Source organism: Schistocerca serialis, chromosome 9, assembly GCF_023864345.2.
Source record: "Schistocerca serialis cubense isolate TAMUIC-IGC-003099 chromosome 9, iqSchSeri2.2, whole genome shotgun sequence".
NCBI classification, from domain to species: Eukaryota; Metazoa; Arthropoda; class Insecta; order Orthoptera; family Acrididae; genus Schistocerca; species Schistocerca serialis.
The window spans coordinates 289850133-289870587 of NC_064646.1; positions in this window are offsets into that span (position 1 = coordinate 289850133).

Here is a 20455-nt window from a genome sequence, read left to right on the forward strand (position 1 = left end):
TAGGTGTCAGAAAGAATGGACCACTCAAGACGATGGACAAGCTGGACAGTGCAGAAGGATGGATCCAAATGGGAAAAGGTGTACGAGGAGTCAGAAAGGAAAGTGAGTGCGCCAGTGTTCAGGCAGCAGAAATTAAGTTGGTTAAGAAGATCAGCCAAGAGGACACCTCTCTGACAGGTCTTGGGAGAGCCCCAAAGGGGATGATACACATTATAGTCACCAAGTAGCAGGAGTGGGGGAGGTGGGAGGTAGCTGCCAAATAAGCTGAAGGAAGTCTGCCCTGGTGACGTCGAATGATGGACGAACATAAATGGCACAGAGGGAAAAAGTCAGGTGGGGAAGAAAATGGCGAACTGCAACAGCTTGAAGATGGGCAGTCAAGGAGATGGGTTGGCTATGAATATCATCCCATATGAGCAGCATGACGCTACAATGAGATGGAATGCTGACCTCAGTGGGAAGGTCAAAAAGAACCTGGAATAAATGCGAAAAGTCAGTAGTTGTGAGAGCACAATGTCGTTTCCTGAAGGCAGAATACAAGGAGACGGTGCAATGCTAAAAGCAGCCGTAAATCCTCCATGTGGGACCAAAGGCCATGAACATTCCATTGGAGGAGAGGCATCATGAGGAAGAGATGTAGGGGTGTCACCTTGACGGCTGCTGAGTGACAGCCTGTGATTAGTCGCTACTACAGGTCACAGAAGCAGGAGGATCCTACTCTATAGGGTCCACAGAAGCTTGGGCGGTCGGTCCTTGGCATCAAATGCTGAAAAATGGTTGGTGGTGTGTACCAGTGAGACGGAGGCCATCCAGGCTAAGGCATCACGTGGCGACACCGTCGAAGAGGATCTTCGAGTAGGCGAAACAGAAGACTGTTTGGCTTTGGTTGACTTCTTCGAGCCTTTCTGGTTAAAGGAAGACTCAGGTGCTGATTGGCTGGAGGGACGCAGGAAGTTTTCACAGAAGTACTCCTTCTGTCCTTCTAACCTACCGGTTGTGTAGCTGGTGGCTTCAACCCTTAAGGCGAGAGTTTGATAGCTTGTTGCACAGCTGGACGGGGGGGATGGCGATGCTGTCTCGACACTGGGTGATTTCACAAACTCAGAGCTGAATTGGAGGCCACATGTCTGCATGGTCATGTCCTTCGTGGAGCAAGGGGTAACAAGAACAAAACTGTAGATGACAGACGGAAGGACGCATGGTTTGTGACTAGCCAATAATTTGCGAGTGACTGGGTAAGGTACTTTCTCCTTTAACCGGATCTCTTGGACTGCCCGCTCATCAAGATACAAGGGACCATCCCGAGAGGAAGCGGCATGTCCGCCATTGCAGTTCATGCAGCGGGGAGAAGGATGCAGACAATCGCCCTCGTGCACACGCCACCACGGGTTACACATTTGGCTGGGTGCTGACAAGATGTTCCAGTGTGGTTGAAATGATGACACTGGTTGCAGCGCATCGGGTTTGGAGTGTACGGCTGGACTGTGATAATTTCATAACCTGCTCTGATCTATGACTGGAGCACCACTCTATCAATGGTAAGAAAAAGAGTGCACTAACGAGGAATCTACCTTTTTCATTACACGATAGATGGTAATGAGACCTTGATCAGAGAGATAAGGTTGGATTTTGGCCTCGGTTATACTGTCGAGCAACCTAGTGTAAATGACACCACAGGAGGAATTCTAAGTTCTTTGGGCCTCAACACAAACAGGGTAGCCGTGCAGAAGCGAGGCGGCAACAGTTGTAGTGCTTGAGCATCAGAAGTAGTTCCAAAAGCAAAGTGCCATTCTGCAAAGGAGAGCAGGATTTCACAGGGCAGGCAATAGCATCAACACCTTTCTGAATAATAAATGGATTTACCATGGCGAAGGGCTGACCGTCTTCATTACGTGAGACCATGAGGAAGCGTGGTGCAGGGGGAAGGGTCTTTGAATCATTAGCCTAATTAAGTTTACTTTTTGTAGAAATTGATTGTAATGATGTTTGACTCATTGCAAGAAAATCCCCCATGATTGCTAGCGTCTCCGATGGTGCGCTCCTTCCAACTGTGGGCCCCCTGCACAAGGGTGTGCACCTACCTTAGGTGGTTTTTCACACCTCAGGACACAAGCCACACCTTCCGAGCACCTGACTGAGGGACCAATAGGCAATTTGGGAACGTTACAGTTCAGACTATCATCCGTCCCTGGGCCTGGCCTGTACCAGGGGGTACATGCAAACCCTGTCGACCAGGGGCTGGAAATTGCGCGTTACCCAGTCACCTGTTATGCATCAGATGGGTGGGCCGGTCTTCAGGAGCGCACAGGAAGCAATAAGATAAAGAGGAACCTCTAACGCCGAAGCGGTGGAACGAGAGGAGAAGGGAAACAAAGGAAAAGCGAGCGAAAAACAATGGTGAGACTATCCTTATGTCGGCGATAGACACTGCAGAACATTCCCAATAATACCCCAGACAAGTGCTGCAAAGGCTGGGGCCCCGTGGTAGGCAAGCACAAACCCACCAAAGACTGGCGAGCCCCCTGGGAGGAGGTAGTATGATGACTGGCAACTAGTTGCAAATGTGAAAAAATGTAAGTTAATGCAGATGAGTAAGAAGATCAAACCTGTAATACTCTCAGATAGTCTCACTAGTGTCCTGCTTGACACAGTAAAGTCATCTGAATATCTGAGTGTAATGTTGCGAAGCAGTATGAGGTGGAGCGAGCATGTCTGGATGAAGCATCTACAGTAATATTCTCTCTGCTTTGGACATATAATTTCAAAAAGGTATTCTTGTAGAATCAGCGTCCATCTGGCTACTCGAGGATGTAAAATCGTGCAATGATTCAGAAAGCTTAGCGCCTGGTGATCACAATATACTCTGATACGTGCTCTTGCTAGATAGTAATGATCTTTCAGAAATGTCCATATAACTGGCAATGCTATCAGTTCTGTGGTTGTATAAGCTCGTTAATAGTTAGTGAGCGTTTGACTTGCAAAAGACATGCCACAAACGGTATGTTCACCATCAACTAATTGGATCTGGAATAGGCAAGCTCCTAATCCATATGACAATGCATCTGTTGTCAACCCAAAATCTAATGTCGTATCTGGATGATGTGAGATTGGTGCATTGACAAAATTGGTTATCATACTGTTAATTGCTGTCTCATACTCTCAAGTCCATTGCCATCATACATTCTTCTTTGATAAAGACAACAATGCTCCTGAATTCAAGACTTGATTTGCTATGAAACAACGATAAAATGAAGCTAATCCTAAGAATGCCTTTAACTTTGTTCTATTATGTTATGATGCTGCATTCTGTATTGAACTCATGATTTTCTTTTCTTTTCATAGGTAAAATCCCATATACTGAAATCAGATGTTCTAGGAAGTTGATATTATTAGTGCAGATTTTGATTTCTTGATGTTGGCAGTCATCCCTAATAATCGGAAATTCTCCAGTACTCGTCTTAAAATCTGAACATGTTGCTACCAAATAGGTGTTTCAATTAACATGTCATCCACAAATGATATGACTAAATCACTTAGTCCACGTCTTAAGAAAGCATCTGGTGCAGAGATGAATACACCCAAGCTCACATTAGAAGCAAATGGTAATACAGTAAATTGGTAACTGTGCGCCAGTGAGAGGAAGGCTTCATACTTTCTTGATTCCAAGTCTAATGAGATTTGCTAAATTGAGGTTCTTAAATCCATTGTGGAAAAAATCTTGACACCAGGAAAGTTTTGGATTAATTCTTGTATCTTAGGAGGTTGTGTTCTTGCTGAAAGATTTATTTATTTATTCATCTGGCATCGAGAATGAAGCCAACACTCCCATCTGACTTGGGTACCATGTGTAATGGACTACCATAATGACTCTTGGATGGTTCAGTAATCCCCTAGCTAAGAATTCGTTTTATTTCTCGATCAGTGGCAAATCTTAGTGCCTAAAAATGGAGTAATATGTGTGACAGTATATTTTATGAGGTCTCATGCTTGAAAGAGATTCATATGCTCTTACAATACCTTATTTCTCTTCAAACACCATGACATAATTCTGTAATAATTGTTTTAATTCAGTCTCTTGCTGAGGCATTAGGGTGTTAGATTCAGCTACTTTTGTGTCAATCTTCTCTAATATGCTTAGGTTAGAATCACTAGTCATTGGACTGGCGATCTTCCTGCTACTATTTCAAGTAACGAATTTTATCACAATCATGTGACAATAGTGCCTGTGCGGTTCCTGCTCCTGTATCAGATGAACTGTCAGAGGTACTCTGTCTATAGTTAACATGAGCTTACTGGAAGGGAAGCCTATTATTGCTATCATTTCCCTCAGTAATTCATTCCCAAAAATTAAGTCCACAACAACATTAGGTTCCGTTAGGCATGGGCGATGTATATCTCCATTACCGAGGTCCACTTTGATTCCTGTTTGCAGTTTGATTGAGTTAGACTGTCCTCCTACAGCACCAAATATTTTGCAGTTCACCATGGGTAAGGTCGGCAAATTTGCTCGTTCCTGTAGTCTCCTCATAAGGGCTGTTCTGATAGCATTTGCACTTGGGCCGAGGTGTAACATCGTTATGACATTGAATCGAACAATGTTCACATTGATAGCTACTTGTGGCATGCTTTTCAAATTAAAGTTACAGTTTTTGTCACCACGCAACAATTAGTACCTAATGACAGGACTATGACTGAACCTATTCATCTTAATAGTACTGTGACATTCCCATGCACTATCTCTGAACACCCATTCGGGACTTAAGTTGGTTGTGTCTATTTTTCCTGCCATGTATGGTTTGGTGATGTTTGTTCATCTGTAATGTCAGTAATAACTGGTGACTGACTCCCCCAATCATTAATGGTTTAATTTTGATTTGGTGGATTATTACTGTTTTGATCCCTGTGTGACATTACTGGATTTGGTTGATAACCAGGATTAAATCGCCTATCATGTTTCTGGTTCTTGTGTTTGTATCCTTGGTTATTGCTGTTTTCATTTCTTTGATTTCTGGCATTGTTGAATCTTGTTTTGAACGAACCTATTCGTTGGTTTGCACAAGCATTCACACGTTACTGATAGTTGTCTGTATGTCTGTTCCCATAATTCTTTCTGTTCGACCCATTACGTCTATTGCTATTGTTGCCTCTAGTTCTGGTGTCTTCAATTAAAATATCTACAGCATCTACTGCAGTCGAAAACTCGTCAAAATTGGTTTCATTGATATGCAATAATTTAGTTTGTATGTCCTGTGGGTATTTTGCTTTCAGTATTCTAATTAGGTCAAATATTTAGACGTATTTTGATGCCTCTCAAAGTATCTGTGTAGTGTGCTTAAATGTGAACTGTAAGGTTCGGGTTGTATATTTGCTTACATATCCTCTCTTGTATCGCAGAAGACCAGTATTTCGCAACAAATGCATGTTCAGACTCGCATATGTATTGCATGTTCCTGCTACTTCAGCTACTCATAGGGTTCCATTTCCTAAAATATGCCCACTTAACTAATCTTCTGGTTTTCTGTTCATATTCTCACTAAAACTCCCTCAAAAGATCTAATAAAACAATTGTATGCAGAGTCTTTTTTCTCGATTATAAGACGTAAATTGTCTATGCCTAATTAACTTCTTCTCCATGTGTAACGCCATGTAATTCCTAATATGATTTGTCTTTACATTCACGTGTGGTAAAGGTTTTGTACGGACTTTTTTATTAGTTCTAAAAGCTTGCTGCGTTATGTGTGGACTAGACCTTTCCTTCACAGATTCATTGTCCACGACAACTGAGTAATTATCCTACCAAGCGTGATGTAAATCATTTACTTGCTTGCACGCATCTCCGACCTGCTGTCAGACTTCTTGCCAAATTCTAGCTAAATCTCTGTCTGACACGACATCCTTTACCACAGAGGAAACGTTTTGTTCAACAGTATTAGTCACCTGTGTGTCTTGCTCACCTAACCACTGCTGGAAAAAAATCTTTAAATTGTCCTTTGTTGCGTCAGTTGAGCCTTTGTAATATCACGTTATCACATTATCTACTGCTTGTGACAACTCAGTAACAATATTCGACAACTCACCTTGGAATAATTTCACATTCCCAGTTTCGGATTTTAAAGTATTAAGTGTATATGGCACATGATTATATTGATCTCGGAACTAATCAAATTCAGTGCCTGAAGTCATTTGTGCATTAGAAACCTGTTTAACTGCACTGCTAAGTTCAGTTTGTGACTTTACTACTTGATTCTGCAATGCGGATCTAGTTACCTGCAATTCCGTTTTAATTCAGTCTGACAATTTCGAAACTGTGTTTGAATGTAAGTTTTTCATGTTGTACGACTACTCTGCAATTCACTTTTCAGCCCTGTTTGATTGTTGTGCAACTCTTCTCTTAATTCCGTTTGTAATTCTCTGACATTCGTTCAGTAAACTGAATATTAGATTCGTATATCATGTTTCTCGCTTGAAATCTAGTATAAAACTGTCACCGTGCGATTAATTTTATAAGTTTCTGCTGGTTTTCATCTCTTATAGTCGGCATTTACAGAATGATGACGAGGTTATTTTTGAGGTCGAAAGTTTGATGAATAGTCATAATGCAGACTTGTGCAGCAAAATTCGTCGCCTAGTAATTCATCTTTAAGAAAAATGTATCGCACTGATATGAGAATCTCTAGAGAAGAGGTATTTCTTCCGATTAATTATAACTGTCCTTCGTGTATTCGAATAGTTATATGACTTACAACTATTTGTCTTCATAGATGCAAGAATCGCTCTGAGCTAAAACAAGTCAGTGGTGCCGTGAATGAATACATAAGGAGTTCTATCCGTGAGACTAATGTCAGGGCAAATAAATTCCCTCAGCGAATCAGAATTCCTCGCAAACGTGCAGGCAACCCAGTTATCCCTAAGTTGCCTTGCCTCGTTCGTTTTATTGGCCGCCATGGTAGATGGTGAGAACGGTGGGGTTGGGCCGGAAGGATGGTAGGGGGGGGGGGGGGGAGGAACTAACCGCGCACAAAAGCTCTACTTACTACTAGAAGCAGCCCTTGTTAGCTGAGGGGCGCTACTCAACGCCACGGCGCTAAATTGACTCGCTAGTGTTACGTTGACGTTAGTGAGGGCTTCACTAGGCGCTGGTGCCAATTTCGTGGCAACCACAAGACACTTTGCAATTTCTCTACAGATCTCCTCCAGGAAGAGAGGTACTGTTACCGCCATATCAACGACTTCCTAGCATCGTCGTATGATGAACTATAGCGAAGATAATTATGTTATGTGGAATTAATGTCTCCGCTGTTGGAACTCGTAACAGTTAGCCTTCGTGAGGAATAAGGTTCAAATTACAATTTTAAATTCTAAACCAGGTATTTCTGTGGTTTCTCGAATGCTAAAATGGTTCTTTTGGTAAAGAAAAGACAGTGTTCTTTCCCACCTTCTGCGATGGAACACCTCGCATTCACCCCAGTTTCACTAATAAGTTGACGCTGTTGCTGTACCGGGTATATTTGGGAGCACCTGACTCGATGCTGTTAGGTGTGAACCTAGCAGTCGTTTGGAACACAGATTGAGCTTATCACGGGGTTGTAGGAGAACAGAAAGAGCAGTGCCAAAATGTGAGAAATGGAATTTCTTTCGTGCCAGTGATGGATTTCTGCTCCAGGGACCTAGTGACCATCAGGATGCAGCAACGTGAGGAAGATAACATGAGGGAAATTGTTTTGGCCTCAGCATACCTTCCTTACCAAGACAGCTCTCTTCCTCCTTTGGAAGCGAGGAGACTGACATAAGCTTCTCTTCAGCAAGGTGATCAATTGTTGGTTGGATGTGATGCCAATGCCCACAACCTAATGTGGGGCATCAAGGACACCAACAGTAGAGGTGAGCATCTTCTTGAATTTCTACTGTCTAGCAACTTGGAGGTCCTGAATATGGGCAATGAACTAACATTCAGGAATAGAAGAAGCGAAGAAGTGATTGACATAACCTTTGGATCCATGGTGATGGGTAGCTATGTCAAACATTCGCATGTGGTGTTAGAGCCATCCTAATAGGACCACATGTATATTAAATTCAAGGTTGAAATGGGAATCAGACATACTACAGTCTATAGGAATCCCAGACAAACAGACTGGGAGACATATAGGAAGGACCTTGACTTAACCTTATCAGAAATTAAAACCTTGATAAGGAAGTAGCAGTTACCTCTGCTATAGTGACCTCATACCAGGACAACTGCACAATCACCAAGACGTACACAAATTGGAGTGTGCCTTGGTGGAACAATAACTTGGAAACGCAAAGAAAACAGGTATCAGGACTGTTTAACCTTGTGAGACATAAAGGACAATGGGAAAAATGTCGTGAGACCCTTGTCAACTACAACCTTGCAATTAGACAAGCATAGTTGGCATCCTGGAAAGCATTCTGGGAGAAAGTGGAAAATATGGCTGCTCAAGCCAGACTTCACCGAATCCTCACTAGAGTACCAACTAATCCAGGAGGTATATTGAGGAAGGAGGATGGGGAATATACAAAGACAGCACATGAGACGCTGGAACTGCTCCTCAAAACTCACCTTCCTCAATATTCTCTGGCGGATAACACAGACCATAATGTGATCCCAGAGAGACAATGATTCTCAGGCACTAGAAGAGAGGACTGGGAATCGGCCAAGAAGTGAGTCGACTTCAATAAAATCCAATGGGCGGTGGGAACTTTGTAGTGTAACGACGTAAGTTTTTTATAACCGATTTTCGTTTGATATATGACCATGTGCAGACTTCGTCACCTACGTCAGTTACAGCCCACTTCGAAACGATTTATATTCTTTTTAAATTGTCATAGAATGGTTCTTGAACGAAACTGTAAAACATCAGTTGAGTCGTATGCAAAGAATTACATCACTTGGGCCAATTGGTTTTCATAAACTTTTTCGATTTAAATTTCGTTTGTTTCTCCTCAGAAATTATATTGACACATGTTATCTTGATCTAATCGATATCAGAATCACACATTAAATAAACTTTTGAGATCCAAAGTTTCGATGAACGCTGTCAGAATCAATAATCTTGTCAAATATATTATTAATCCGTTCACATAATTCCTCATAAGTAAATCCTCAGAACACGTGTTTCAACTTGAGTAGCGTACACTATTTTATTAGCTTCCTACACAGACAGATGTGAACTTGACCGTTGACAAACAGTGACTGACTTTTCAATAAGATTACGCTCTATATGACGTCATTGTTGTACAAAAAGAGTACAAAAATTCATTTTTAATTTTTAGAAGCACGACGCAACAACTCGATTCCAGGATCTTCTGTAGCTCCTTGGCTGTCGACCCGCGACGTATAGCGGCCAGCAATTTCCTCTCTGGTCGCGGCAACGAAGATGCTGTCTCCGTTCGTTGCGCCGCCTCTCCGTACATGAAACACATAAAAAAATAATACAAAACTTTTAGATAATTCACGGCTATTACAAATATTAAGAAAAATACATAAACAAAACTAAATTAAACTTATAGTCACCTGCAAACTGGGATGACATTGGTGGATGGGTGACGCTTAATTTCGTCCCACTACAACTTTCCAACCATTCAAGTCACCTGGACCAGATGGAATCTTTCCAGTTCTCCTGCAACGCAGGAGAGAATCACAGAAGAGTCCTATGCAGGTTATTGAGGATTAGCCTAGCATTAGGAATCTTCTCAATGCCTGGAGGGCAGTGAAGGTTGTATTCATTTCAAAACCAGGGAGAATTTATCATACCAAGGGCAAGGATATGAGACCAATTAGTCTGTCCTCCTTCAATCTTAAAACATTGGTAAAACTGGTTAATGTATATGTTGGGGAAAGAAGGGTAATTAGGGACCCTCCACGTTCAAACCAACACACATATCAACCAGTAAATCATGTGAGGCAGCTCTCCATCAACTCGTTGGGAGGGTGGAGAAAGCACTTCACTTTCAAGAAATAGCCCTCTGCATCTTCCTGCACATCTAGGGGGCCTTCAGAAGCACAACCTTCGTTTCCATGGTTAGGGCAGCAGACGTGGATGGCCTAGGGACCACTATATGTAAGTGGATTAGAGGTATGCTTAGTGGAAGGAAGATAGAGGCTACCATGATGAATGAAACTATGGCAATTAACACCATTAGAGGTTGTCCACAAGGAAGAGTTTTGTCCCCTTTATTGTGCAATCTAGGGGTGAACGAACTCAGTGAGAAACTAAATTCTAGACAATGCTTTTGCCAGGTATATGCAGACAACCTTGTCATAATAATACTTGCCAAATTTACTGAGACAGTTAGAAATATGGTACAAGGTGCATTGGACATTGTGCAAGACTAGTGAATTAAACAGGATCTAAAGGTTAATTCTAAGAAGACTGTTGTGGTGCCATGCATGAAGAGATATATCCAACACTCAAGCTGGAATCTAAAGCTCTTCCATGAAACTCTACTTGTGAAGAGGATAGCGAAATATCTAGGGGTAACGTTAGATGAGAAACTAACATGGGCCCCTCACACTAAGAGCATCTTCTCCAAGGCGAAAGGTACTCTAGTGAGTACCAGAAGGGCTTGTGGCTAAAGCTGGGGCCTAAGCCCCAGAGGTGTGCACTGGATATACACCACAGTGGTTAGGCCTTCGGTTTCCTATGGGGCCATAGTGTGGAGGAAGAAGGTACAACAGCAGGTTGCAGCTAAGGAGCTTGGTAAGGAGCAGAGACTGGCCTGCTTAGCTATAACAGACAGAGTTAGCAGCACATCAACCGCTGGGATGGAAGTCATGCTGGACATGCCTCCACTACACCTTTGGGTGAAGATGGGGTAGCAGTTGGTGCATACAGACTCAAAACTGGTAAAAACTGGATCTCACTAAAATATTGAGTGAGGTATACATTGGAATGGCTGGGGAAATGCTAGCCGACTATATAATAACCCCCAACTGCTCCAACAAGCCTTACAGTATAATAATTGGAAGCAGACGGCAGTGGGGCAAAAACAGTTCGACACCATATGGGGGATATTGTTTGGTTCACTAATGGGTCGAAATCAGACCAAGGCGCTGGCGCCTGGTGTATGGCATTCAGCCAAGACCGGAGGGCATCATCTCTATAGGAAAACTGGCGTCGGTATTCCAAGCTGAAATTACTGCAATTAGGGCATGTGTGGAGGAGAATATGCTTAAGTGCTACAAGAACCGTACATCGGATTGTCGCAGGATACAGTCGGCTGCTGTGGCCGAGCGGTTCTAGGCGCTTCAGTGCGGAATCGCGCTGCTGCTACGGTCGCAGGTTTTAATTCTGCCTCGGGCATAAATGTGTGTCATGTCCTTAGGGTAGTTAGGTTCAAAAATGGCTCTGAGCACTATGGGACTTAACTTCTAAAGTCATCAGTCCCCTAGAACTAATGAAACCTAACTTACCTAAGAACATCACACACAGGATTCGAACCTGCGGCCATAATGGTCGCGCGGTTACAGACTGTAGCGCCTAGAACCGCTCGGCCACCCCGGCCGGCTGGGTAGTTAGGTCTAAGTAGTTCTAAGTCTAGGAGACTGACGACCTCAGATGTTACGTCCCATAGAGCTTAGAGCCATTTGAACCAATTTGTTGCAGGGTATACCTTGATTCATCACTGCAAATCACTCGTTACCTGTCGTCCACTGTCCAGGGACGTCACTCCTTCCAACACCTCAAGTGTCACGTAGCATTGAGTACAGATATGTACAGCTTATGAGCAGCTGCCACTGTACCCCTGTACATCCTACACTCAGCCATTGTGATAACTGGACGTCTGGTAGCACTCTGGAATTCACGGGTGATACTTTCCACTGATTTCAAACTATTGTTTACCACCATCCTTCACAATGCTCGACTTCGACTGTCCATCAGTACATGTAGTCTGTGTGGGTTTCATTTATCAGTGGTTGTTCCTTCTTGTTTGCACTTCAGTGGCATATCACCAACAGTCGATTTCGGTCCCCGATAGGTTTGTTACTCGGGTGAGTTCCCGTGACCAGGCCGTGTTCGGTGTCACTGAGCTCTCTGGAGATACCTGTTCTACTGTTACTGCTTCTCTACAGACAACACAGTACTCATTGTCTCTTCTCTTACATTGGCGGGTCTGCCTCTCCTGACGTCTAGTGCTCAATTTCGTTACGTAGGGGTGTCTGGATACTTTCTGTTATGTAGTCCTGTTACCATTCCTATCGAGGTAAGGCGGATGAAGAACTAGTGTGTGAAACAAGTGGTACCACCAGAGAAGATCAATGAATACGGACAGCATGGTGAAGTGGAAGAATTAAATCGTCCCAATGGCAAACAGCCATTCTGATGCAAAGTAGAAAAAAGTGCTGGCTTACAGTGAACGAAATTGCCTGTCATTTATACTGAACGTGTTCTCTTTTCCTTGTGACTGGTTGTAGCTGAAATGAAGTTTCTATTAAGACAGCAGTATTCCACGTAAATTTGTATCTTAGATAATTGTAACACATGAAATCATTAACATTTTGTGTAGTCTCAAACTCATAGTTGGATAGGCCTCTTAGTGTGTCACTATTCATATTCAAGAGCTTATTCATCAAATGCTTCAAACACAGTTCATGTTGCTGACATGTCTTAATATTCATTACTATATTTATTATTATTTCTTCTAAACTGGTCGTAGGCTGTGTTCCAAAAATGAACAGCATAGAGACAGAAGTGATGACACTTTCTGCAGGACCTGACCATCATTTTGCAGGACAATGCTCAAGCACGTACAGTGCAAGCTGTTACTGATTTGTTTGACTGATGGGGCTGATAATTGCTAAACCACCTACTGCACTTCCCTGACTTAAGCTCTCGTAAGTTCAACTCGATTTCTAAATTGAAGGAAACACTTCACGGTATTCGCTTCAGAACTGCTATAAATGCGTCGGGCAATAGACTGCGCCACTCGAACTGTCAACACAACTGGCACTGCTAACAGTATCCTAAGACTTGCACATCGATGGCAACGGGTTATACACAATGCTGGTGACTACTTTGAAGGTCAGTAAAACTTTGAAAACGCGTATCTATTTTGTACGAACCTGTAAATAAATAGTTACCACTACTAAAGTTCCTACCCTCATAATTAAATTGATCAATTCATAAGTTCCTTACCCACACCTGCACGACCACTCTGGATGACGTCATGCGTTTTCCTTAGCCAGCAGGAATGACCACAACCACGACCGCTCCCCGTCCCTTCCCCACTTTCTCCCCCTCCCACCTACCCTATTGGTGGGAATTTCGAATTTTGGCGGGAATTTCGAATTTTGTTGAGAACTAATTTGTCCCACTGCTATGATGACGTCCCATCCCACTCGTGCCCAGTACTTAGCGGAAGATTAAATATGGCAGTACCCTACCCAGGACTTAAATCCTGGTACTTCCGAATGGAAAACCTAAGTGAAGCCAACACGTGGAAACTGCCCAGATACATGAGAGGAAGGCTAGGTTAGTGTACTTTATTATTTTGGTCAGGAAACTAAAGACAAGATTGGTCCTAATTACAAAAATAAACATAATGATAGGCCCTAATTACACAATTGTGTGAACAGCACTACACAAGAAACGCCTAAAATCGTTATACAGCTCAAAAATTGACAATGCCCTACAACTGGTGTAACCCTGCTCGGAAAAAATTTCACAGTACCACTCGAAATTATTGCAGACACATTCAGACTCTACTCTTCTCCTACAAGTTGGCAGGAAAAATTCTGTAGTGGAAGGTACGAGTACTACCTTTAGTTTTTTTTATGGGAAATGTGTTCAACTGACGAGATACTGGTGTAGGGCAGAGAGGAGTTTAGTAAGTGTATTATCTTTAAGCATACAGCTGAGGACTGTATCACTGTTTGACATCAGAGTTCGCTACAGGAGCCTTCCCCTGCATTGCTTGACAATCACCCTTCAGCTCAGGTAATCGAAACCAATACACACAACCGCAACTGTTATAATTACATATCGAAATTGTCATGAAAAAGCCAGAACTCATAATGGGTCATAACGCAACACATGTATGAGACACTTGGGAAAATCATCATCCCAAAAGATAGCAGCAGGAGCGAGAGGCGGCAGTTAAATGTGAGTTCTCCTCGATATGCGGTCAGGAATAAGGGGCACTCTGACCTCCCCTCATCCCTCCCTCTACCCCCTTCCCACTACCTATGATGGCAATACAGGCTTCTTCAAATGGCCAGCTACTACGGCTCAGCCAGTCACAGCCCCTGCTATCTCTGGGAGCAGAGTCTTCAGGCATCTGGGGTTGGCAATCTGGTAGCAGAGTGTTCAGTAAAATGCATCCCTGGTGGGGCATGTGGCTGGATTGTCGAGGAGGCTGCTCTCCGCTAACACAAAGGGCTATAACACCCACCAAATAATGGGAGATAAGTGACCAGCACAATATGCTTGTTCATCTAAAATGTAACTGTATTGTAGTCCGATTACACCTGTGTCAGGCGAACCCCCCCCCCCCCCTCCCACCACACACACACACACACACACACACACACACACACACACACACACACACACACAGAAGCACACCACTGGACCATGTCCTACACTGGAAAAAAAAGTGACGATTGTAAATGTCCCATTCCCACGAAAATAGGCGCAGTCCATTTTTTTTTTAGTTTTATCAGCAAAATCTCGGTATAGCTTTTTCGCTTGACTGCAGGATGCAATTCGCATCTCTCTCTCCCACCGCCTCCCATTATTTTCCACCGAGCGAGGTGGCGCAGTGGTTAGACACTGGACTCGCATTCGGAAGGACGACGGTTCAATCCCGCTTCCGGCCATCCTGATTTAGGTTTTCCGTGATTTCCCTAAATCACTCCAGGCAAATGCCGGGATGGTTCCTCTGAAAGGGCACGGCTGACTTCCTTCCCCATCCTTCCCTAATCCGATGAGACCGATGACCACGCTGTCTGGTCTCCTTCCCCAAACCAACCAACCAACCAACCAACCCATTATTTTCCAACATCTGGCTTTTGTTTTGCTCCACAACTCGCCTCTAGGGACCTGTATGTAAAGCTCCTGTCATACAACAGACAATTATTCACAACAGCAGCAGATTCTCGCATTTTAACTTTGTAAGCAGTTTGACCATCACAAAACAACCTGTTTCATGCAATCCACTCACATGTCGGGAAAAACATAATGATTTCTAGGTCCCGCAACGAGCTATAATTCAGGTTGTGTCTAACTTATAATTAGAGATTATAAAGTATGAAATTACACAAGACTTGTGGTAACGCCTGTTCCTAAACGTGTAATCGTGACGATGATAAATAGGAGAGTCATGATTCCATGAGAATAGATACAATTGACTTCTGTTAGTTTTGTGAGATAAATCGGTGTAGTTTGACAGAATTACGCATGTTCAAATTACAAATGGTCATACACTATGACATTACGTTCATTTCAGATGTATGAAATACTGATACAGATCAGCATCTATGCAGTCATTTACTATTTTCTAGAGCATTCCTCGTCGTTATTTTGTAACATTCAGAGTACGTAAAAAGCAATGAACTATCTGCAGCGAAACCTTAACCAGCCTTACCACTTCTTGTTATAGGAAATGCTATAAGATTTGCCACGTGTCTATCTTCCAATACATCGAAAAAACAAATACCGTCTACATGTTGACATCGAGCGTATTACATATTCATGTATAGCTCCATTGCAGCAGGTGGCCATTGGTCGAAGACGCTTGTACAGACCTGTGTAAAATATTGTCGCCTGTACTGGAGGAAAACCATACCCAACACACTATCAATCATAAGAGAGGATTCCTGTGTTGTTCTTTCATAAGCAGCTTAATACATTGTCTTCTCAGCAGTAACACATTCAAGCAGTGTATGATTATAGCGTTGTACAACACTACACACTTCATTTTTCTACCGTGAGTTCTAGCCCTGTGTCAGGTGCTAAATTGACAACAACATGTTTCGATCCATTGGTTTTTACAGAAAACTGAACATCGCAGGGTGTAAACTAAGTGGCTCCCACGACACACAGGATGGTGGAAATAAAACATAGAGGCGATGGACCTCATTGACAAAAATGTGGAAGACACTGCAACATATGGAAACTGGAAGAGTCTGCAGCGTTGTAGAGCGTATCCAAACAGCTATCCGAATTTTGCAGTCATGTTCATGATTACTGTTCCAGTGTCGACTATCGCTGGAAGGTGATGTTCACGCACGACACATGCGAGGTAGCAGAAATAAAAAGACGTACTATTATCTTATTGGGAAAAAAATGTGGAGGGAATCAGAGCATATGGATACAGAACGAGACTGCAGCATTGAGAAATGCTTTCAAACAACTGTCTGAAGGTGATAATCTGTAGCTTTATATCCGTGCTGCACAGTGATAACGCTCTCTCCATCTCAACCAAGTGGTGTCAGTCAACCATTATGTAGTAATCGACACGGTACCAGTGGATGGATTGGATGCGTAAGTTACCATCGATATGGGACGATGTACTGTAATATGCACTGCAGTTTATAGCGTGATAAAGTTTAGCAAATTTACCAGGTGTTGTTTAATTTCAGAACTTGTCAATGACACAACAGAATGCGTCCAAATTTCTGTATTATAGCTAACTCACGCTCCACTACTTTGCAAGCACCATATAATACATAGCAAAGGCGAATAGATGATTGTACTGTACATCTATTCAGTCATATACACCAAAGTATACCAGACAGCGTCCTATTAGGTACCTTAATATTTCCAGCAAATCGATCATAGTGAAAATTACGACTGGCCCCATCCCTCCCCATGTGGATGGGCATCAGTATTTTTGCAATCATAGGATAAAGTTGGAGGTTGGCTGATTCTCTCCACATTATCCTTGACCAATCCTCCCTGCAACACCGTCACCAATTTAATCTGTAACTGACGACAAGTCCCTATACCCACTACATTCGAGATCTCGTGAAGCAACAGAGCGGGCTCTGTCCATAACTGCTTTCAGCGAAGACTATTCTTGACCAGTATTACCCACAGCATCCATCCAAGTGCACAAGATCTCTCCAGATGCATCTATGTCAAGGAGGGTAGCACTCCTTATCGGTGTATAGTGGACATGAGAGTGCTGCGATTGTAACAGATGCTTAAGATAATCATGTGGTTTGTACATGATGGAGCTCCAGACGAATGGAAGCATTTCATGTTAATCAACTGTGCTCTCAATTCTGAAGTATTATTGCAGTGTCTGGGGTCAATACCAGCAAGATACCACAGGTGAGAAATGATCATAGACCATAAACACACACTCCCATGGCTACATAGTTCTGCACCTAAAAATGCTAGATTGTTTAAAGACATATGTTTTCTGAAGCATTAGTTGTGCGGAATGCAACGCTCAAGTTTTACACCAGCCTACTAAAAATTTCTAAGAATTCCACTCTTCTCGATGATATACAGGCATGCATACTGGGTAGGAAAATCAACGAGTGGTGGAGATTGGAAACTCGAAGTCTGGACACAATTCCACATACTGCTGTGACACATGAGAGAGCTTGTATGCAGACTCATGTAGCGATACACGTGATGGAAACTCAAGGCCTGGCACCATTCTACATGTTCATTTGACTTCCACTCTACCGTGCGGGGATCTGCAACAGGGAGTTGGCATGTGTACACAGATGATTTCTGCTGCTGTTCTGATATTTTTCCCCTAACTATATGCTCTTATTGCTTGTCACATGGGCTACGCTACTTTTGTTTACACCCTTCCAACTCTGATATGCTGCCACCACCGTGTCAGGACATCTGTAAACTGTAGATTTCATGTTTTTTTATCCGTTTTCGTTAGTTGATGGTATATCGACTGCACTTAGTGTCCTAGAATGCGAGTCTTTCCCTTGTCCATACCATGAGAGTGTGCATCCCCAGCAGCTTAATTTATAGACGAACATTTAGCAAGTTATGCATTCAAATCGCAGTCGTCCGCCGCTGACAGTTCTCCCAATGCACATATAGCGACTACGCATACGTATTATGAATCGCGAAGTCATGATTTCAACCAATTGTACGTTATTTTCGACACTGCTACAGCCCCACAAATAGCGAAAAATCAAACAACACATGGGTATGCCAGAAATATGACAGTATACAGACAGACAACTATAGAAAAGATATGAAAAAATATAAAGTAGGTAAAAATCGAGGAAATCTTGGTGTACGAGTAATTACGACAAATTGATGGGAAATACGTAAAATTGAGGGAAACACCGAAAATTGAGGGAAATAAAACGAAACATGTAAAATGGGGAAAAACTTGCAGAATGACGTGAATTAACTGAGAATACATAAAATTACAGTAGAAGTCCCGGGAAATGCGGGGAATTGATGTGTGTTGGGGGTACCCAGACACTCAGGACCAAATGAAGCATAAAAATTATGCTCTGTCTGGATTCAGTTTTAACTCTCCCCCTGTTAACTACGCAGGTTTTCATATCACATATTTCAACAAATGTGATATAAGTATTTTACAGTGGTGGTATATTACAGCAGGCGAAACATGTGTATCCCAATCCAGAACCGTGCTCTCACAGAAGCAGTCGTATGTAGATATTACCGAATTACAAGTGGTTGTGACAAACAATGTTATTCCTCAAGTATTAAGGAGAAGAGTCAATGCGTTTATCACATTTATGCCATCCCTAGAGTTCTCTGTAGGAGACTAGATTGATTCCACGTAAATCAGTTTTAATAGTGTGAGGAGGGTGTACTCGAGAGACATGGTGTTAGGACGAAATTGCTACATTATCCTATATATGAGTGAGCCATGCTGGCTTTGCGGCTATCGATATTTGTCCAAAGATGCTAACCTTTCGGCGCTTATGAGCCGGTCGCGAGGTGGCGCGGCAGGGAGCGAATCTACAGGCGAGCGCGAGTGAATTCAGATATGGGGTGGAGAGAAGACTGTGCGAATGCCCAAGCAGGGGAGGTACCCCGGTTGGTGTACCCCGGTTGGTGAAGAGGTGTTTTGAAAAAGCATTGTACAGGTGACAGCTGTAACGGCTGTGTCATGAGATGGTCTGCGCAGCCAAGCAGTTGGTTGCCGTTAACCGATGACATTTTGTTGGGGTTGTAGTGCCGACCCACTTCTCTGATACTGTAAATTTTTTTTATTTATTTATAGACGCAATAAAATTCTTATGACACAGTCATAATCGGTATCGGCCATACAATGACCGTCTTCAGATTCTTGATAACTCATGAACCTGTGTTCAGTGTATGCCGCCTTTAGAATCTGAAGATGGTCATTGTATGGCCGAAACCGGTTATGACTGTGTCATAAGAATGTTATTGCGTCTATAAATAAAGGAAAAATTGTACAAAATAATCGATCACTCACTCCATTGACAAAATGTATTTTTTGCCTAAATAAACCAATGCTATTGGACTATTATTTCACTGAACTGATAAAGGTGGCATTCTATTTCTTTCACTGGCCATGCACTTTCTGCCTTCCGTATTGCAAGTGTAACTCACCTGAGACAAATTATTAGCGAGTGTTCAGTTACGAAAATCTGTTAGCAATCAATGTTGGATCTGGACGCTATGCAATTTGTTGCACCATTCTGATCGAACTGTTGTTGCTTGGTGTCTAGTAGCGTCGGCGTTCTACCTTACCATTCAAGCCGTTGGGCTTGTTGTGTAGAATGCTCTAAAACTGAGCGTTCGGTATTTTCCAGACACTATTGTGCATCTTGAACTGCATGATGTACGAAAGTACGCTAACTCCATGAGACACAGCTGCGGAAGCTTGAATATCGGCATCATGGAAGTGAAGTCTGACGCACCTACTGTACTCCGCGCCCTCAGTCGGGCCGATAAATCGTATCCGAGCAGCACAACCAAGTGTGGCCCTTGTTGGCTGCTCCGGAAGACGTTCATGTCCGCATTTGGCCGATGCCGTGATCTGGGAACTATTTCTAAGAAAAGTGTCTATGTATATTATTGCCTGCCTAGTTGAGAGTTCGTATGTAAGGCAACGGTTTATTTTGAATGAGGATATTTGAGCGCCGGCCGCGGTGGTCTCGCGGTTCTCGGTGCGCAGTCCGGAACCGTGCGACTGCTACGGTCGCAGGTTCGAATCCTGCCTCGGGCGTGGATGTGTGTGATGTCCTTAGGTTAGTTAGGTTTAAGTAGTTCTAAGTTCTAGGGGACTGATGACCACAGCAGTTGAGTCCCATAGTGCTCAGAGCCATTTGAACCATTTTGATATTTGAGCAAGGTTTTAAAACTGTAAGTGAACTTACTGTAACCCTTTAGGCGTTCATTGCATTCTTTCTTTTTAATATTAAAGGGTATTCTTTCACATCTAAAAAATTGTTATACTTGGTTTGCTATCGAAATGTGATGGGATTAATGTACAAATGTTCTCACTTGAA